Here is an 18,244-nt window from a genome sequence, read left to right as displayed (position 1 = left end):
TGCAAGGGCTTGGCTACAATATCATTAAGGTCTCTTCATACAATTTGTAAAGCAGGAAATAACAGTGGTCCCAAACTACACCTGTACCACATTAATCCAAGTGTGCCTATGCTATTGCATAATGTAGCCGTGTTCATATGCGCAACCATTGCAACAATGGAGAAGGAAGATGGCACGTTAGCAACAACAACTCTGTTTGGGCCTACAGACATCAAAAGAACTACTTTATCAAGCCTGTGTATAAATATGGTTACACATGACTACGTATCATTTATTCAGTGAAAAGGTCCACCTTCTCTGATTAATGTGCTACCTTTTAGCTGCTGCATATACCACATTGCTTACCCACAAAGAGACCTGCCATTAATCAACCTTTTAATGAGCTCTGAATGGGAAGTAATTTGGCCAGCCTGTCTAAAAGCAAACAGCTTGAATACCCCATCATTAGCAGGAGGTGATGCCACTTAACAGGTGCTTGTTTGTATAATGCAAGAGCGTTTGTCCTTCCCCTCTCCTTGCCTTACTAGAAAAACAGGTTAATTATTCATCCTAATCATAATATCTCTACTGTCTCCAGAAACGAACAGGCCAGAACCCTGACTTTCACACTTCCTCTTATTCCCTATCCTTAGGGTTGCCAGGTCCCTCTTCACCACCAGCAGGAGATTTTTGGGGCGGAGCCTGAGGAGGGCGGGGTTTGGGGAGGGGACTTCAATGCCATCAAGTGCAATTGCCAAAGTGGCCATTTTTCTCCAGGCAAACTGATCTCTATTGGCTGGAGATCAGTTGAATTAGCAGGAGATCTCCTGCTACTACCAGGCAGTTGGCAACCCTACCTATCCTTGATTTCCAAAGATATTTTTGTCTGGAAAAATGAAGCTTCCAAAGGAGAGGTGAATAGTCATTAGGGAAGATAAATATCCTTCCCAAATTGCATCTCTTACTCCCCCCCCCCCCATCTCATGTCTGGATTAGGCAAAAATTTTATTTTGAAATTTTAGAAAATACCGAATAGATATTTTAAAATCAATAACACCTTGATTAACTTTGCCCTCCTTATCTGTTCAGATGGGAGCTTTATTCAGAGCATATGCTTATTTCAATTAATGTCCCCCTAAACCCTGCCAATCTTACACCCTAACCCTAAGCAGATGTACTTGAAAGTGAGTCTCATTACTTGCAGTGTAAATTGCTTCCAAGTTTAAGATCAGAGTGTTATGCACAGACTTCAGAATAGCAGTCAATCTGTTGACTGGTAAATTCCAACACATATTCTTTATATGCACTGAGGACATATTATATTGGCTGAGCATGCACAAATCCCACAGCATAGATACCCAGAAATTGAGGAACACCCAGATGTTTTTTCAGCAATAGTAAAAGTGGCAGAACAACAAGTTGGTTGGAAGATCAGCCTAGAATGGCATTTCCTGGTTTCTTGGCAACCATTTCTGGCACCAGATAGCTTTTAAATGCTGACCTGTCATTGACTCAGAGAGACTCTGGGGACCTCCAGCAGCCAGGATGTCAATTTATGGTTTGTTTGATGCTTGAGTTGTATTTGATCATTAAATCTGCCTTGAGTTCTAGGAAATTAGCTAAATAAATTTATAAGAAATAAAAATCAGTTATTGTTATTTGAAAATACTAGGCTTCTTCCAGAGGAAGATTAAAGCAAGAGCTTAAATTGAACCGCACAGGAAGTCTTTAAAATGGTGTCGTTGTCCCCTTTCTCTGGATAGCTGCATGTTCTTTGAAGATTTGAGAACAATAATTTGCACCCTTTCCAGCACAGAAGTCGGTGTTGCCATGTTATCATCGTCACTGTTGCTATGGAGAATGGGGAAGAAAGTGAAGGAGGAGGACAAAATGCAGCCATTGCTCATACAACTTCCTCATACTGTTTAATGAAGGAAACCTCAGCCTTTTTTGTTTGATACATGGATTGTTGTCCAGTTTCAAGCATGTGGCTCCATTTCTCATTCATACACCCATACATACACGTGGTCAGAAGTGGAATGATTTCTGTGACAGGGTAATAAAATATAATTAAAGCAGAAAGTGGAATTTGTTCAAAGCTAAATATTCTGAGGCTGTAACTACTGAAAAGCTTCTTCAAGACAGGAACATGACAACTGTGTCATATGATCAGGACAAGAAACTCATATTTGCTGATACTTCAGCATTCCACCATAAGTGTTCAAGTATGAATCTGCCTGTATCATTATTAGCTTCATTGCTGTTGCATTATTATTTATGAGTCTCAAAAAGCCTCTATATGTACTTATTATAATTAGAATGTATAGATTGCTATCAAACCAAAAGGCAACTTATATACACATATCTATCAGTCACAATCTTATTTGCCACAAAATCAAAATTTTGCTACCCATTAAAAGGTATTTTACATATAGGTAACATATAACAAAAGGAAGTACAATCCATTTTCCCTATTTTCCTGATTTACACTCTAATACATTTTGAAAGGGAATCAACAATTCTGTTCTTACAAAGGGTCAAGGGTATAGGAATAATTTCTGTGGTGTAAAATGAGGAGTGTTCACAATCCAAAGCAGAGTCCCATCCTTCATAACCTATTGATTTCAATGGGTTCATAGGTAGAATTACCTATGTGGTTAACTCAATGATCCCCAACAAAGTGCCAAGGCAAAGGCACTTCCCGATGTATCTCAGTGCCCCTTGCTCTTTCCGCAAAGCGTGTCAACATCAAAGATTCTATAACAACTCATTTTAACTCTTTACTTGGCATCATAGCAAGTGTTCTACTAGGTCAGGGGAGTACCTCCTGTGTTTCCCAGTTTAGAAGGGTCTAACTCTTCTTAGGGCTGCACTGTGAATCACAGTCCAGTTAAATATCTCTGGATCAGAGCTGTGATATTGGAGAAGGAGAGTTAATTCTCTGGGTCATTTCCCTGATGAGAAGTTCCCCCTTACAGCTACTTTAAATCCTGGTAGCAAAAAAGCAAGCAGGCAAGGGAGTCATTTTTTTTCTTTTTCAGGGTTTAAAGCAGCTGGGCGAAGGCCAGTCTCGAAACCTGTGGGGGAGTGCACAGTTTATGCTCCCTTCCCCAGTGCCGCAGCTTCAGCCCAGATCAGCTCTCATGCCTTCTCTTTAGGAATTATACATATGGATGTTCCAGTTAAGGAATTCCAGCTCCATGTCTAGTTTCATACAAAAAGACATTATTACTGAAATAATTTCTCTTTGTTTTACATTCAGTGGTGAATTTCGTAAAGAAAAGCAGAACAGCAGACAGTGGTAACTCAGTAAACCCTTGGAATGCTTCTGTGTTTAGGCTTGGCCTGGGCATTGCAGTGGCTCAGCAATCGATACACTTAATGTAAGTAGCATTTATTTGCTGGCACAGCAAGTCTTAGGATTGGTCTGTGAGCCACTAATTAAATACAAAACATTTCCTTCAGATGAAAATCCTTCATAGAAATTCCCCATAGGATGTTTAAATTGTCTTTGATAAAGAATTTTAATTTTCGTTTTCATTCGAAAGCTGGCTTGTTATACACAAAATAAATCAACATTTTAGAATATAGTTTCTGAGTGCTCTTAAGGCCAGTATTGCATGTGGGGCTTTTATTTCTGGTACCAAAATGAGCAAAGGAAAGAAATAGTGTGATTCATTTGAAACATAAATGAAAGTAGCAAAAACATTGAGGTTGTAGATGGGGGTTTGTTTGTGATTATTATATGACAAATGAAAAGATGGCAGTTGTTTGGGATGAGCTTTGGTAATTTATTACCTTGGCAAGATTAAAGTGATGTATCCCAATTTTTGAAAAATGTGTTTTCACACATTACAGGTATTGAGATCGCTCAGAGTTATTATATTAGATATACTTTATCATATTGCAAAATCAGTAGTATCAAAAACGTTCTTTTAAAAACGGGGACATGTTTTCAACTCTTTTCCATTTTAAACTTGAAACTAGTTAAAATATAGTAAAATATTGCACCTCTTGCTGTATGAATATCCTTTTGAATCTTGAAACTAGTTAAAATATAGTAACCATTGTATTTTTTTACCTTGATCCTTCATTTTTTGCCAGGGTTTAATTTCTCCTTGATAATTTATCATCTCCACATATTATAAAATTATTGTTCTTTCTCACATTCTTATCACGATATGCTTCTATGTGGGGACATTAATGGATATATCAGAGGACTAAATTTTCTTCGGGTAGATTCCCAGATTCTCAGTAGTCCATCTCTAATTACATGACTTCTATTTTGTGTTGTAGTTTTTTTAACTATTTAAATTCCTTAAGTAGTTATGTAAGCCTTCGACCAAGTCTGCCCTATCTAATTTTATTGTTTTTTGATAAGGGTTTTTGATCCAATCTATGACCCAAACCAGGCCAGCTGCTTGATAATATAATTTAATACTGAGTACTGCTAGTCCTCCTCTCTTCTTCTCATCTTATAAAACTTCAAATCTAATTCTTTTTGCCATTCCATATAAACTTATTAATCTGTTTCTGCCATTCCTTCAAAGGCTTTTCTTGTATATAAATTGGTAACATCTGAAATAAAAAAATTAGTTTTGGTAGTACATTCTTTCTATCCATGAGATTTTTAATTTAGACCATCTCTGTAAATGCTAAATTTCTTATCTACCCAACTAGATGATGGATGTTATATAAACTATTCTCTGACACAGAAATTGATAGTTATATAAGGAGACAGAGAAAAGGCCTCTTCAGTCCAATCAAGAGACAAGTAAATATTAGTTTTAATCTGCTATATAGTCCAATCCTATGCATAATTATTTGGAAATAATCCTCACTGTGTTTGGTTTTCCTCATTTCCAAGTAAATTGGCTTGATGCAGCATTAGTTCCATTGAAGGGAAGGGACCATGGATCAGTGGAAGAGACCCAAGTTCAGTCTCTACCATTTCTAGTTAAAAGGGTCTGGTAGGAAGTGATGTGAAAGATTTCTGCTGAGAGCCTGGAGAATCACTATTGGTCAGAGTAGATAGCACTCACCTTGGTAGACCAATGGTCTGACTCACTATAAGGCAGCTTCATATGAGAGGATCAGAACTTGCACGCAGATTCAAATGCTTCAGCCTACATATTACTTCACAAAGAGTTGTGCTAGAGGTGAGTTCTTCTTGTAGTTAAAAAAGAAAATGAATTTGTTGAATACTTTCCCCAATCTGGTATTTTGCCCAGCACAGAGCAATAAACAATCCATTTCATTAATGCTGCAAAGGTAGAAGCAAACATTTCCATTACTTATATGATAGCTCTGATTTCTGAAATCTTTATTTAAGAATCAATACATATTTGCAGCAAAACCTTGATTTACCAGCCTACAGTAAATGGAATAGTCTTTAAAACCATTCCTGGCCAAATCTACCTAACATCCTTTATTTGTTTTTTGTTTTTTTCCCAAATTAGATTGCTTTTCTACATCATAAAGAATTATCCACTTATATGTATGCTGTTAAGAATCCAATGTATTATTTCAACATGTGATGGGCTCCTTCCACTGGTACACTCTAAGATGACCAAGCAGATCAGAAGCCCTGTACATGTGATAGGTGTATACCAGAAAGAATTACAGGAGGTGCCATGTGGGGTGAAAAGACTGTTATTTACAGGTCTTTTGTGAAAACAGGAATTGGGATGGGGAAAAGAAATAAGCCACAGAAAGGAACCAACAATAGATCTTCAAATAACATCTAAAAATAAAAAAACTGACTCAGTTGTATTTTAACGAAGTTAAATCTTTCCCTGAGGAATGGATTATCTTATCTCTAGCACACATAGGGTAAATGTGTATATACAGAAGGCTCCAGGAAATGCACAACCCACTGTGTGTTTTATGGGCCCCTAGACAAGATGTCCCCAGCCATCCTTCATTGTTTCCTGTGCAAGGGGGGGGGGGGAAACCACAAGCTTTCTCTTGGGCAAACAGTAACCGGACACTCAAAAGCAAGGAAAGCAACCACTGGCCAAAAGCCTCTGAAATCATCATCATCATCATTATTCTTTTATTGGCATAAAAACATAATACGCCTCTAAAATCAGACAGAACCAGCAAGCCCAACAGAACCAATGTCAAATCAGAGAATCACAAAACAAACTTAAGCCAAGGGCCACAGGTAAGCCCAGCTGATCCAATGTCAAACTAGAGAATCAACACAGAACAAACTTAAACCAGGGAGGTACTTTTGCGAGCACAACAGAAACAACATCAAACCAGAGAATCACAGCAGAACAAACGAGGCCTGGGGGGCACACTTTTGTAAGCCCAACAGAACCAATGTAAAACCAGAGGATCCCAAAAGAACAAACTTAAGCAAGGGAGAGCACTTTTGCAAGCCCAATAAAAAAATTGTCAAGCCGAAGGATCCCTGCAGAACAAACTTTAAGCAAGGGAGGGCACTTTTGCAAGCCCACTAGAACCAATGGCAATCCACAGAAGCCAAGAAGGACCAGAGACAGCCAGATATACCTGTAAAACACTGACACACACAAAACACACACATTAACACTGGTTCTCCCTAATGTTCAATCCTACAGCCCCTGCCCTGTTCAATCTATTTATCTCAGACCTTTCCTCTCATATGTTTAGTCAGGGAAACCATCCCCCAAAATTGAACTCCTACCATGTTCCCATTTGGTGTATGCAGATGACGCAGTGGTGCTTTCTTATACTAGAGTAGGTATGAAGCGAGCTTTGTTAGCTTTTGCTTCTTACTGTGATAATAATTTTTTAAACATTAATTATACCAAAACTAAAATTTTAGTTTTCTCCAGATCATGGAAACGGGAGATCTGGAGAATTGGGGATAGGGAAATTGAACAAGTTAAAACATTTAGATATTTGAGGTTGCTTTTTTCCCACAATTTGAACTGGTCTTTACATAGGGAGCGAGCCCTTGTCTCAATAGCTTTCAGCTATTACCCAATTTTTCTACAGAAAAGGAAACCAATTTGTCCCTGCGGCTATAAGAATCTTTCAGGCCACAATAATTCTGCATTTATTGTATGGCGCCCCGGTGTGGATCCAGGCTTTTAACAAGGGGGTGGAACAGATAAATATGTCTTTCTTGTGGCGCATACTTGGTATACCCAATTCAGTTGGTTACCATCACTTTGCATGGAGTTAGGCCTTCATCTTATTGAAAGTAGAGCCTGGATCTCTACTATTAAGTTCTGGCTGCACTTACACTTTTGTGCTCCCCCCCCAAATAGCATTATAACCAGTTTGGTTGCCGAGGGTAAAGAATAAATAAACAGCTTAAATCCAGCCGAGGTAATTTGTAGGCACTGGGCAACATCAACTGGAAGGGTGCCGGTGTTTGCTGCAGTTCATACCCACTGGCTGGATTAATGTATTGTTATGGTATTTAGATTGAAGTGTTTTAACTTGATGGCTGAGTTTTGGTCAGTTGTTGTTTGTGAATCTTTGTGGGTGCCTGTATTTATGCTCCCTTGTTGCTATTTTACTATGCCAATAAAGGTGTCTGAATCTGAATCCTACTTGCTTGTGACATCTGCCTGCTTTCTCCTGCCCTCCTGTTGCCTGGAAAATGTGCAAAAATGAGAAAAAGCATGCTGCCTTAGAGAACTTTAAAGCTTAAATTGCTGGCTCCAGATTTACCCAAATATATCTGGATATATTTGGGATAGGATTTACCAGCTTTGTCAGAGATTCTCTGATGTGTATTTGCATCCGCATACAGCTGAAAAATACCAATAGGGTGTTTTTTGGGGTATATTCTCAGATCAGATATATCCGAGTGCTTATTATTTCTATTAGCAAAGTTATCACCACAAGTCAGCCACTTTTTTAAAACAAAGAGGTTTATACTTTTAACATGCATATTTAGTTTTCAGGCTTAGTGCACAGGCATATTTACATTGTTTGCAGCAACTTACATTATGTAAAATCAGTTCCATGCTCCTGAGAAACAGTGTAATCTGCAATTTAGGGGTCAGGTCCTTCCTGCCCTGAATGAAACCAAATAAAGAATCCAGAACAGATATTTTTAAAGGAAGAACAAAAACCTACAAATACCAGGACTAATGTCATTGTTAGGGTGTCATTACATCTTTGGAGAAAACTGATCACCCCATTGAAGGCCCAGCTATACATAGTGTCATAGTATAGGAGATAGTATACAAAATGTTATAAATTTCAAATGATTTGCTTCAGAACAATCTCATTTTATGTCGGTTTGAATGTCGTATGGCAAAAAAATGGGACTAAAACCTTTCTACAATGCTCCTTACAGCAACTGCTTTAACTCCCGCTTTAGAAGCAGAGCGGAGACATCTAACTTTTGAGATGATTTCCTGTCTCCTTTCTGGATCCCAGGAGGAGTTTCTTTCTGTTCATTTTGCTGTCAGTGAAAGTAGTAATGTCTGGAGGATTCTAGTTACTTTCGCTTAGCAGAGCTTTATTTTCAGTCCTGACCTTACTGGTGAGAACTGTAAATAATATCAGCACTAACCAAAAGGTCTTATTCTTTATGCTCTGTGGGCATTTGACACAATGAAGTTGACATTCAAACATTTGGAACCTGGTGGAAATGACAATGGTGTATTATGGGATGACTGACAATATTGTTTAACCATCATTTTGATCCTACATACAAATAATGTGAATCAGACAATAATTTTCCCCTCAAGTCATCTTTAAAATAAGTAGCTTTTGGTCTTTTGGGTGCTCAAACAATAGCATTAAACATAATGAGAAAGGAAGCATAACCTGAATTTTGAAGAATCAGAACAGTTGTTGCAGAGTATTTCTAATTATTTCCTAGTACCCAAAGAAAAACTTCAGTTAATTTCCAGCCTTCCACTCAGAATGGCATCTCATGACTCAAATCAGTTCTAAGTCAGTCATATTCTTAAGGAGTTGTTGCAGCTGGTCACATGGGAACAATTCTCTAGGTCTGGCAGCAAACTCCATCATGGATGTAGGATGTGCATCGTAATTCTGACCCCTCCCCTCATTATTGGTTGATAATTCTCAGGACTGATTTGGAGTCATGTGTTTTGACAAGCTCCTCAAAGATCCAACAGTTTCAAGACAATAAATCCAAACTGTATTAAAAGTATATACATATTTGTATGGTATGAAAATAACCATCATATAGTAAATTCAAATTTAGGAAAATAGCATCAGAGAACAATTTAAATTACATGTTTTATTTCCTGGAAAACCCCTGAGTATTAGGAAATCCCCAGCACATGGCAAAATAGCAGTCAATCCAAACTAAGAGATGTCATGGACAGAATGCTAATAAATTATGATTAATTTTCCTTTTGCCATTGACATAAATTCAGTGGGGAATGGCATCAACCATAAGCCCTGACCTGGATGGCCCAGGCTAGCCTGATCTGATCAGGTCTAGGATCAGTTCTGGTTAGTATTTGGATGGGAGACCACCAAGGAAGTCCAGGGTTGCTATTCAGATGCAAGCAACAACCATCCACCTCTGTAGTCTCTTATCTTGAAAACTGTATGGACTTGTTGTAAGTAGACTGCAAATTGACAGCACTTTCAGCCACCACCAAAAGTGAAATGATGCCTTGACAAAACTGTCTTTTATTGATCTGAAACAGGAATATTTTTCCATCTCACAGATTCTGAAGCAAAAGAAACACTATTTTGATTTGTGAAAGCCTCTCTGCAGAAGGGCAAGTTCCCAATAACAACATAGATAGTGTTCAAAGCACTTCACATATATCATCACGGTAATCCTTACACAGCACTCCTGTAAAACAGGCCACTATTATTATCCCTCGTGTTACATGGAGGGGGTGGGAATGGGAGCTGAAGCTACAAGAGTGATTTGTCTAAGCCACTCTAGTGCATTCTTGGCAGAAGTGAAATTTGAATCAGGGTCTTCATGGATCACAGCTGAGTTGCATCTGCACTCAAAAATGATCCCATTACCTGTTGATGGTGAGACTCTTCTGAAGTAAGATTTCAGGAGACCAGGAGGATTTTTAAAAAATCAACCCATCAAAAAGTTAAGCACGTGGTTACTGCTCTGGTCTTGGCATTTCTGGGTAAGGCTAGGGGTTTGTTTCTGCCAATGTTGGTCGGGCTACAGGCTGGATTTTAGGCCTGGGAACACTTTCTTCAGCTAGAGGAATGACTTATTGCTTATTCTTTTTGACATTTCAATGGTTTTTGGTACTACTGACTACCAAATCTCATTGAGCCATTTATGGCATTGATTAGAGATAGAGGATACCACTACTGGGGGTTCCAATCCTTCCATATACGCTGACTATGTTGGACTCACGTTTAGCTAGTGGTAGAGTACTAGATTTCATACTGCTATCTCTTCTGTTGCATAAGGATGCTGGGAGATATCTGCAGAAAATCTGAAGTATGTCATCTATAATATTCTGCTGCATCTCTGTTCTGCATTTTCAGCTCCTGGTGGGCACAGGACTAGAAGAGGGTTGAGAATATAAGTTGATTTGCCCAAGATAGTGACTGATATGGTTGGGAGCTTGCATGTGCTCTATGGACAAAACTACACATTATTTGGGAGATCTGTAATAGGATCTCCTGACTTTTAAAAAGCTGAAATAACAGCAGTAGGGTATGCCCAATTTATTTGCAGTGGCAGCGCTGGGTGAAATAATGTTTAACCTTTCTCCAACTCCATTTTCCCGGTCTAAATTACATACACTCCCTGGCTGTTGTTTTGCCACACAAGGGGGAAAAGAACAGGCATCAACACCATTTTCTGTGCTCAACCTGTCAGTTATTTACAAGACATCAATGCTTTTTCAGTGTAGGCAGGGGGTTTTCTCTTGATTTCACTGTTGTATCCAATGAACTGCTAATGGACAGTGCAGCTTTCCCCTGTGATTCTGTCCCTTCGGTAGCCCCTTCCTGCTCCCGGAAAGGTTATTTCTTGAGTCAAGGGACCTGTGCAAACATACAGCCATGGGAGGCTGCAGTAATGAAGAAAAGGTCAAATCACCCCCTGTTTTCTATCAATGGACCTGCATTAACAGAAGAGAGAGGAGGGGCCCTTTCAACCCATTTACTCAACTCGCTGCAGTTTCCTAACCTGCCTACTGTCCCCGCGCACCCAGGGAATGCAAGAGGGCTGAGGGAGAGGGGATCAGTGTTCGACTGTTAGGAGACAAGCCTTTTTGTACTTGTTTTCCTTATTATTATTTTATCAATTTTAAAGGCTACTTCATTGTTTTAGATTACATTTCAAAGATACTTTACCTGCCTCCATGCTGGAGAGCCAGCATGGTATAGTGTTTAAGAGCGGTGGTTTGGAGCTGTGGACTCTAATCTGGAGAACCGGGTTTGATTCCCTACTCCTCCACATGAGTGGCGGACACTAATCTGGAGAACAGGGTTGGTTTCCCCACTCCTACACATGAAGCCAGCTGGGTGACCTTGGGCTAGTCACAGCTCTCTTTGAGCTCTCTCAGCCCCACCTACCTCACAGGTTGTCTGTTGTGGGGATGGGAAGGGAAGGTGATTGTAAGCCAATTTGATTCTTCCTTAAGTGGAAGAGAAAATTGGCATATAAAAACCAACTCTTCATCTCCTCCTAAGAGAAAGGCAGGAAATAAATTCATGAACAAACAGACTGTTTTCTATTTTGCCAAAAGAATTGATCCATTGAAAGATAACACCATTACATTGTGCTTCTTAATTTTGCATGTAGAAAAAAGAACTTCTCATTTGTTTCCAGACACAAATACCAATGGTTCTGTATTATAGATTTTTCAAACAAAAAGTAAAAATAGAAGGGTGAGCTGAAATGGCATTCCATAGGACTTCAGACCTCTTGGTGTTCCATTCTTAAGCACAGTATGTAGAAATCGTTCTCACTGGCAATTTATGCAGGGGTATTTAGTTCACAGTCCCTGCTGGACTGCTTTGAGGCCTCCTTTGCAGTATTCATGATTTTACTGACCTTCAGATATGACTTCGCTCTGGCCTCGTTCTTCCTCCACAGTTCTCAGATCCTGTTTTAGAAAGAATTTAAATACTGCTTCAAGGCAAGAGCAATGCAAATTCCCCCCAATTCCATTCATAGCTTGGGTTTCTCTCCCCTTGCCCATTTTGGCGTCTCTCTCCCATGTGTCTATCCCTCCCATCCAACCCCTTCCCTCAAAGCAAGGAACAAAAGAGGGCGATAAACCTTCATGAAATGTGCAGGAAGACACTGAAGAAGGCTGCAAAGGTTGGAAGGCAGCTCCCAGTAGGGAGCTGTTGAAGAAAGGTGGGGAGGAATACCCAGCAAAAGCACACACAGTCCCTTTAAGAGCTGACCCGCCCCCTCCAATTAAAGTGCAACAAGGCTGTGTTTTCAGGAGGAGGGACTCAGAAGCTCTGTGATTCACTGGGGATGCCTAATTAATCACAAGGTACTCCTGGAATTTGGGCGGGGAGTTCTCATACATATGATGTTTGAGAATTCAGAGCAGAAAACTGCAGCAAACTAAACAAATTTCCCCTGCATAAAAGACCACTGATTTAAATAGAGTTTGCTTCACATATACGTGCTTTAGGTGTGACCCACAAATTCATTAAATCAGAGAACCTGAATCTTGTTGCTCCTTAAAGAGAGAGAGAGAGAGAAAGAGATGAATACAAATATCCATGAAATGCAGGAAATACAAGGTGAGAGATAATAATATATAATTCAAATGTAATCAAGAAATGGACACAGACTGCACAATACCAGTAATTAGTGATAATATAATTTCTCTAGTTTTGGTAAATACACTAATACCTGCAGTAACTGAAGAATCCCAGGCCCTTGTTAGGCTTTGGGGAAATGGTGTCAGACTTCTTGATGAAGACCTTTCACTCCAGATGTTTCACTTCTGAAGTTCTTTTGTTGGAGAGTGCTGCCTTTTTTATCAACAACTGATCAAAATGTTGTGCCTCTGATTTCTGAATATTGCCATTTTTAAAGGCAGATCTATGTCCTTATATAAGGATGTCTTTATATAAGGATGGATCTGTTTGTTCTATGGAGAAAGCAGAAGGACATTGATGATACATGATGGTGTGTATCACATGGGAAGATGAGCTGGTAGATTACCACAAAGTTGTATCACTGATGTTCTTGGGTCCTATAATAGTGTTTCCTGAATGGATATGGGGGCAGAAGTGGCATGTGGGATTGTTTCAAGGTCTGGCCTTTGGATCTGTCTCTCTTTTAGACAATTTGTTGTTGGTACGAAGCTGCCATGAGGGGAGCCATCTGTAAGCAAGGAAAGTCCTACCAACAAGACCTGTGAAAGACAACCAGTCTGGATGGGTTATAGATAATTGATTATGCTGGACTGGTTACAGCTGGAAGATCTTGTTTCTTCCTATTACTCAGAGGGTTGTAAACATACATATTTAAAAAAACTTAAAAAACCAATAAAAATTTATAAAAATAAAAATAAAAATTCCGAAGTGGGATCTACCCGTATGTTTTCTTTGCTATGCTGTAAATGATGATACTAAATTTGTAAAGTGGATTTGGTTGTAAGAGCTTATTAGTTTAAAAAGTCTCAATACAGTCTTTGTTTCTAACAAAAAAAACACCATATTTAAAAAAACTAAATTTTGAAAATATATGCATCGCATAGATGTAAGCAAAGGTTCCAGACTTACCTGGAGCCAGCTTTGGTGTCTGGGGCGGGGGCGGAGAGCGGCAGAGTTGCTTCGCTCTCCTGGTATCGCCCCCTCCCCCCCTTTCACGGGGGCTCACCTGACTGGGCTAGGGAGCCGATGGCCCCCGACCAATCGAGCGGGGTGGGGAGGCTGTTGCGAGGCAAGGGAGGCTTGGCTCGGCTCCCTCCCCCACTGCGCATGTCCCAGCGGCTCCCACCCGTTGCCTCAGTCTGTCTCCGGTTTTGGCCCACCCTCCCTCCCTAAGGGCTTTAGGTGTTGATGTTATGCTATATTTGTCACAACTAAGGCAGTTTGCGCATGGGGCTGGATGGGTTTTGATGGGGGGAAGCGGCCTGCGTGCCCCTGTCTCCCACTGGGGGACCCCAATAAGGGGTTTTGGGGGAGGCCAAGGCATTGAGTTGCCGCATAGGGGGCGGCAGGTTTGGCCTCTACCTGAGTGACGGGGGAACACCAAGTGGCGCAAGCCCATGTGTATCCCACATACCATCATCCTCTACTACTCCCAGCAGGACTGCTGGGAGTTCAGGCCACATCAGTTCGCAACGGGCCGGCTGATGCCCCCATCCAGCCTTCCCATGCTTCGCCAATGCGTCAATAACACTGTTGCCATTAATTTTAGTTGTGGCCATAATTTTCCAATATAAAATGTTTTCCAATAAAATACTGTTCTTTTTTATAATAAAATTGTTATACGTTTATTAAAGATGAGTAGTAGTAAATTATATATTAAGTTCTCAGCCCAATAGCCCTTGGACAGCAAAAAGTACTGTGTCAACTGACTTTGAAAGACAGCTTCTTCTTGCTCAGCAGCTTGGGAAAAGGCTTCAAATGTGCATCAGAATGACAAATGTGTACCAGAATGATAGATGTGCAGATTGTTTATCCTACAAGTGTTCATTTTTGGCAGTCTGGGGCTGAGGAGCAACCTCTCTCACTGCAGTTCACTAAGCGGCTTATTACAAAATGCACTCCTTTCCCACAGAATCACAAGTATTCCTTAAATTATCACTCCTTTTCAGTGGTTGTTGAGCAAAGCCCCAGAGTTTATATTACTGGTCACAGTACACTGTGAGTTATAGTTGGGATGGAAAGCTTGTGTTTGTTCTCTTCAATGCCAGTTTTAAGCCACACAGAGACACAGCATTCCTTTTCTATGCTGAGATCAAGAGAGAGCATATGAACAAATAGGCTGAGCGAAGTTAATGGGCCCTTGATCCCTTACCAAGGGAGCATCACTCTCATTGGTTAGAAGTTCATTTATTTTAGCCAAAGACCATATTTCTTGGATATGCCATGTGTACGGAATTGTGGGTGGAGGGTTTCAATCTTTCCAAATATCCGCACAAAAGCATTAGACAGAAGAAGTACACAGCCCCTAAAATTTTTAAGAGGAAATAAAAAGGCATGGTAAGGAAGGGGGAAGATTTTATTTGTGTTTTTGTGAGATAGGATGGGCTGCTGTGACAAAAAGACAAAGGTTGATCATTTCTCCCCCATCCCTTATGATAGGAAATCTGTCTGCTTTGCCCTCAGTGACTGTTGCTAGGCAACCACAGTATTCCAGGCTTGGTTCTGTGAGCAAAAGGCAGGGAGAGGGGTCAGGGCCTTTTCCAGGCCTATTTTTGGCCTTTGAAGGAAAACTCACTGGGGTCTGGCCTGGGCCTAGGGTTACTAACTCCAGGTTGGGAAATTCCTGGAGATTCGAAGGTAGAGTCTGAGGAGAGCAAGATTTGGGGAGGGGAGAGGCCTCAGCTGGACATAATGCCTTAGACTTCACTCTCCAAAGCAGTTATTTTCTCCAGGGGGACAGATCTTGGTCATCTGGAGATCAGGTGTAATTCTGGGAGATCTCCAGTTTTTACCTGGAGGTTGGTAACTCTAGGCCTCAAAGCATCCTCTGGGTGACTTGATACCACCCAATGTCCATGACTCAACTAGGCCTGGCTTCTTGCTACTTTTCAACAGCAACCACCCTATGAAAGCCAGTGTGATGTAGCCATTAGACTTCACAGTAGAGTCTGGGAGACCCAGGTTCAAATCCCCATCTTACTGTGGAAGCTCACTGGGTGATTTTGGACCAGTCACATACTTTCAGCCTAACCTACCTCACAATGTTGCTGTGCAGATAAAAAGGAGGAGAGGGGAATAGGGTAAGCTGTTTTGGTCCCCAGTGTGGAGAAAGGTATAAATGAAGTAAATAAATAATGAATATAACTGAAGATGGAAGGCAGATAAAAGAGAGGTTGGTCAAAGGCTGAGGAGAGAATGAGACAGGGAAAGGGTTGAGGATATAGGGATTGCCGGCAGCAGGGAAAGAGGAAATAGTGTGGGGAGGGGGATACAGGGGAAAGTGAGGTGCCTCTTCACAAGTACTTGATGGTTGTCTACCATTCATATGTGTTACCGAAACTGCTCTTTGATTGGGGGAATTAGCATGAGCAGCAGCACTAATTTATTTATATAGCAGAATCACCCAATGTATACCAAGGTTGTTTTCATTGAATCTCAGAATAATGACAGACCAAGGATTTCCAGATTAAAAGTGTTTATATATTCATTCATTCAGTGTTGCAAATACATACATACAAGAAACTAAGAATAAAAAGGAGGTAGGATTAGAGACGTTTCTCAAGGGAGAGGGTGTTGTTGATTGGGTAATACGTTACCGATCTAGAAGTGGAGATGTCCAAAGTCCATGACATACAGGTACAAATTAAAATATAGCGGGGTGTGGGAGAGGGATGTATCGGAGCCTTGGGCCAGCCAAATCACCGGAAAGGAGGGGGTGTGGAGCTCCGCAAAACTCAACACACATGGTAAAAGGAGGGAGAGGTAGGGCAGAACCTCTCTGCTTTGTCGGGGAGGGCAAAACATACCCTTCTCTGGGGTGGGGGTGGGGGTTGAGATTCCCCAGATGGCTCCTATCTAAAACAATAGGGATCAAAGACTTCGGCTACAGCGATCGGGCAGAGTGACAATTTGTAAACTAAGCTGGCACCAATGATTTGCATATCTCCAGGATGACTTGATTCGATCTTCTCATGTTCAACAATACCTCAGAAAGGTGTGAATCTCTACACTCCAGGGATGCAACAGAGGAGTTCTTCCTAGTTGTTAATGCTGATTGCGGCAGATGTTTTTCTCACAGGATACAGTGGGGGGAATGACAGGAGAGGGCGACATGATGCTCTTGCCTCGGTGTTATGGCTTCCCTTTGGATCAGGAGACAATCAGGATCATGGCTTCCCTTTGGCTGGTTCTGCAGGGGTGACCCGGTCTCTTGTCCTGGACAGCCTGGTAATGCAGCGGAGCGCTAGCCCAGAGCACCAGGCTATTAACGCTTAGACAGTACAGTGAGTCTCTGAGATAGTTGCCAAGACCAGGGCGGGAGGTCGGGCAGCGCATATGGCAACATATGGGCCTGGCCCAGTGGCTGGCCCCACACAACTAGGCCAGTTTTCCTAGATAGGGGCTGCTTTGGTGGGGGGCTGCTTAAGACAGAAGGGCTAATAAAGGTGGGTTGGCTGTTGGTAGGAAGGAGATAGGGTTATCAACTCCAATTTAGGAAGTTCCTGGAGATTTGGGGGATGGAGTCTAGGAAGGAGGGGTGGGACCTTAGAAGGGTATAATGCCATAGACTCCTTTCTCCAAAGCAGCCATTTCGTCCATGGGAACTAGGGTTGCCAACCTCCAGGTAGGGGCTGGTGATCACTCGGAATTACAGCTGATCTCCAGATGACAGAGATCAATTCCCCTTGAGAAAATGGCTGCTTTGGAGGGTGAACTCTATGGCATTATATCTTGCTGAGGTTGCTTCCCTCCCCAGACCTGACTCTCCCAAGGCTTCACCCCCAAATCTCCAGGCATTTCCATATCTGGAGCTGGCGACCCTAAGGAAGAACTGTTCCCTGTAGTTGGGAGATCTGTTGTGATTCCAGGAGATCTCCAGGCCCCACCTGGACCATTTCTGTTGCCTGTAGTATGGCTTAAAGTTTCCCTTGTGTGACAACAATAGTCCTGGAACATTTCATTCAAAATGAATCAAGATTTTCAAAAAACTTAGATCTGGAAATGAGTTCTTTCTTCTTTTACATTGAGAATGGGAAAGTTTTCTCTTATTTGCCTGAAAGTGGGGTAATGAGTGGGAGATTCCCTTGGGTGAGGACAACAATCCTTGAGAATTCCATCTCCATTGACTAATTAGTTAACAGTAAGCACCATAACAATATTAGAGGCTGAACGAAATATTTAATGAATTGAATGAACAAAAAAATTTCAATACATATGCATATTGTTTTTAGTTGATGCATAATTTTAGAAGAGGCGTTCCCTCCTCTGTATAAGAAAAGCGAGAATGCCTCTTACACAATGACGCCTGCCTTCTGCAGTTTTATACTACCAATTATAGTTTTCGGTACATTAGCTCAATCAATCAGAGCACCTTTTTTTCTTCATTAAACTTTTTATTGATTGATCCAACTGAAACAGTTTTAGCCTTTGCTGAAATAGCACATTCTGGGGCACCAAAAAGTGGAAATGCAGGAAATAAGCCCCAAATATA

This window comes from Euleptes europaea, chromosome 4 (genome assembly GCF_029931775.1).
Source record: "Euleptes europaea isolate rEulEur1 chromosome 4, rEulEur1.hap1, whole genome shotgun sequence".
Classification (NCBI taxonomy): Eukaryota; Metazoa; Chordata; class Lepidosauria; order Squamata; family Sphaerodactylidae; genus Euleptes; species Euleptes europaea.
Note: the sequence above shows the minus strand (reverse complement) of the source record.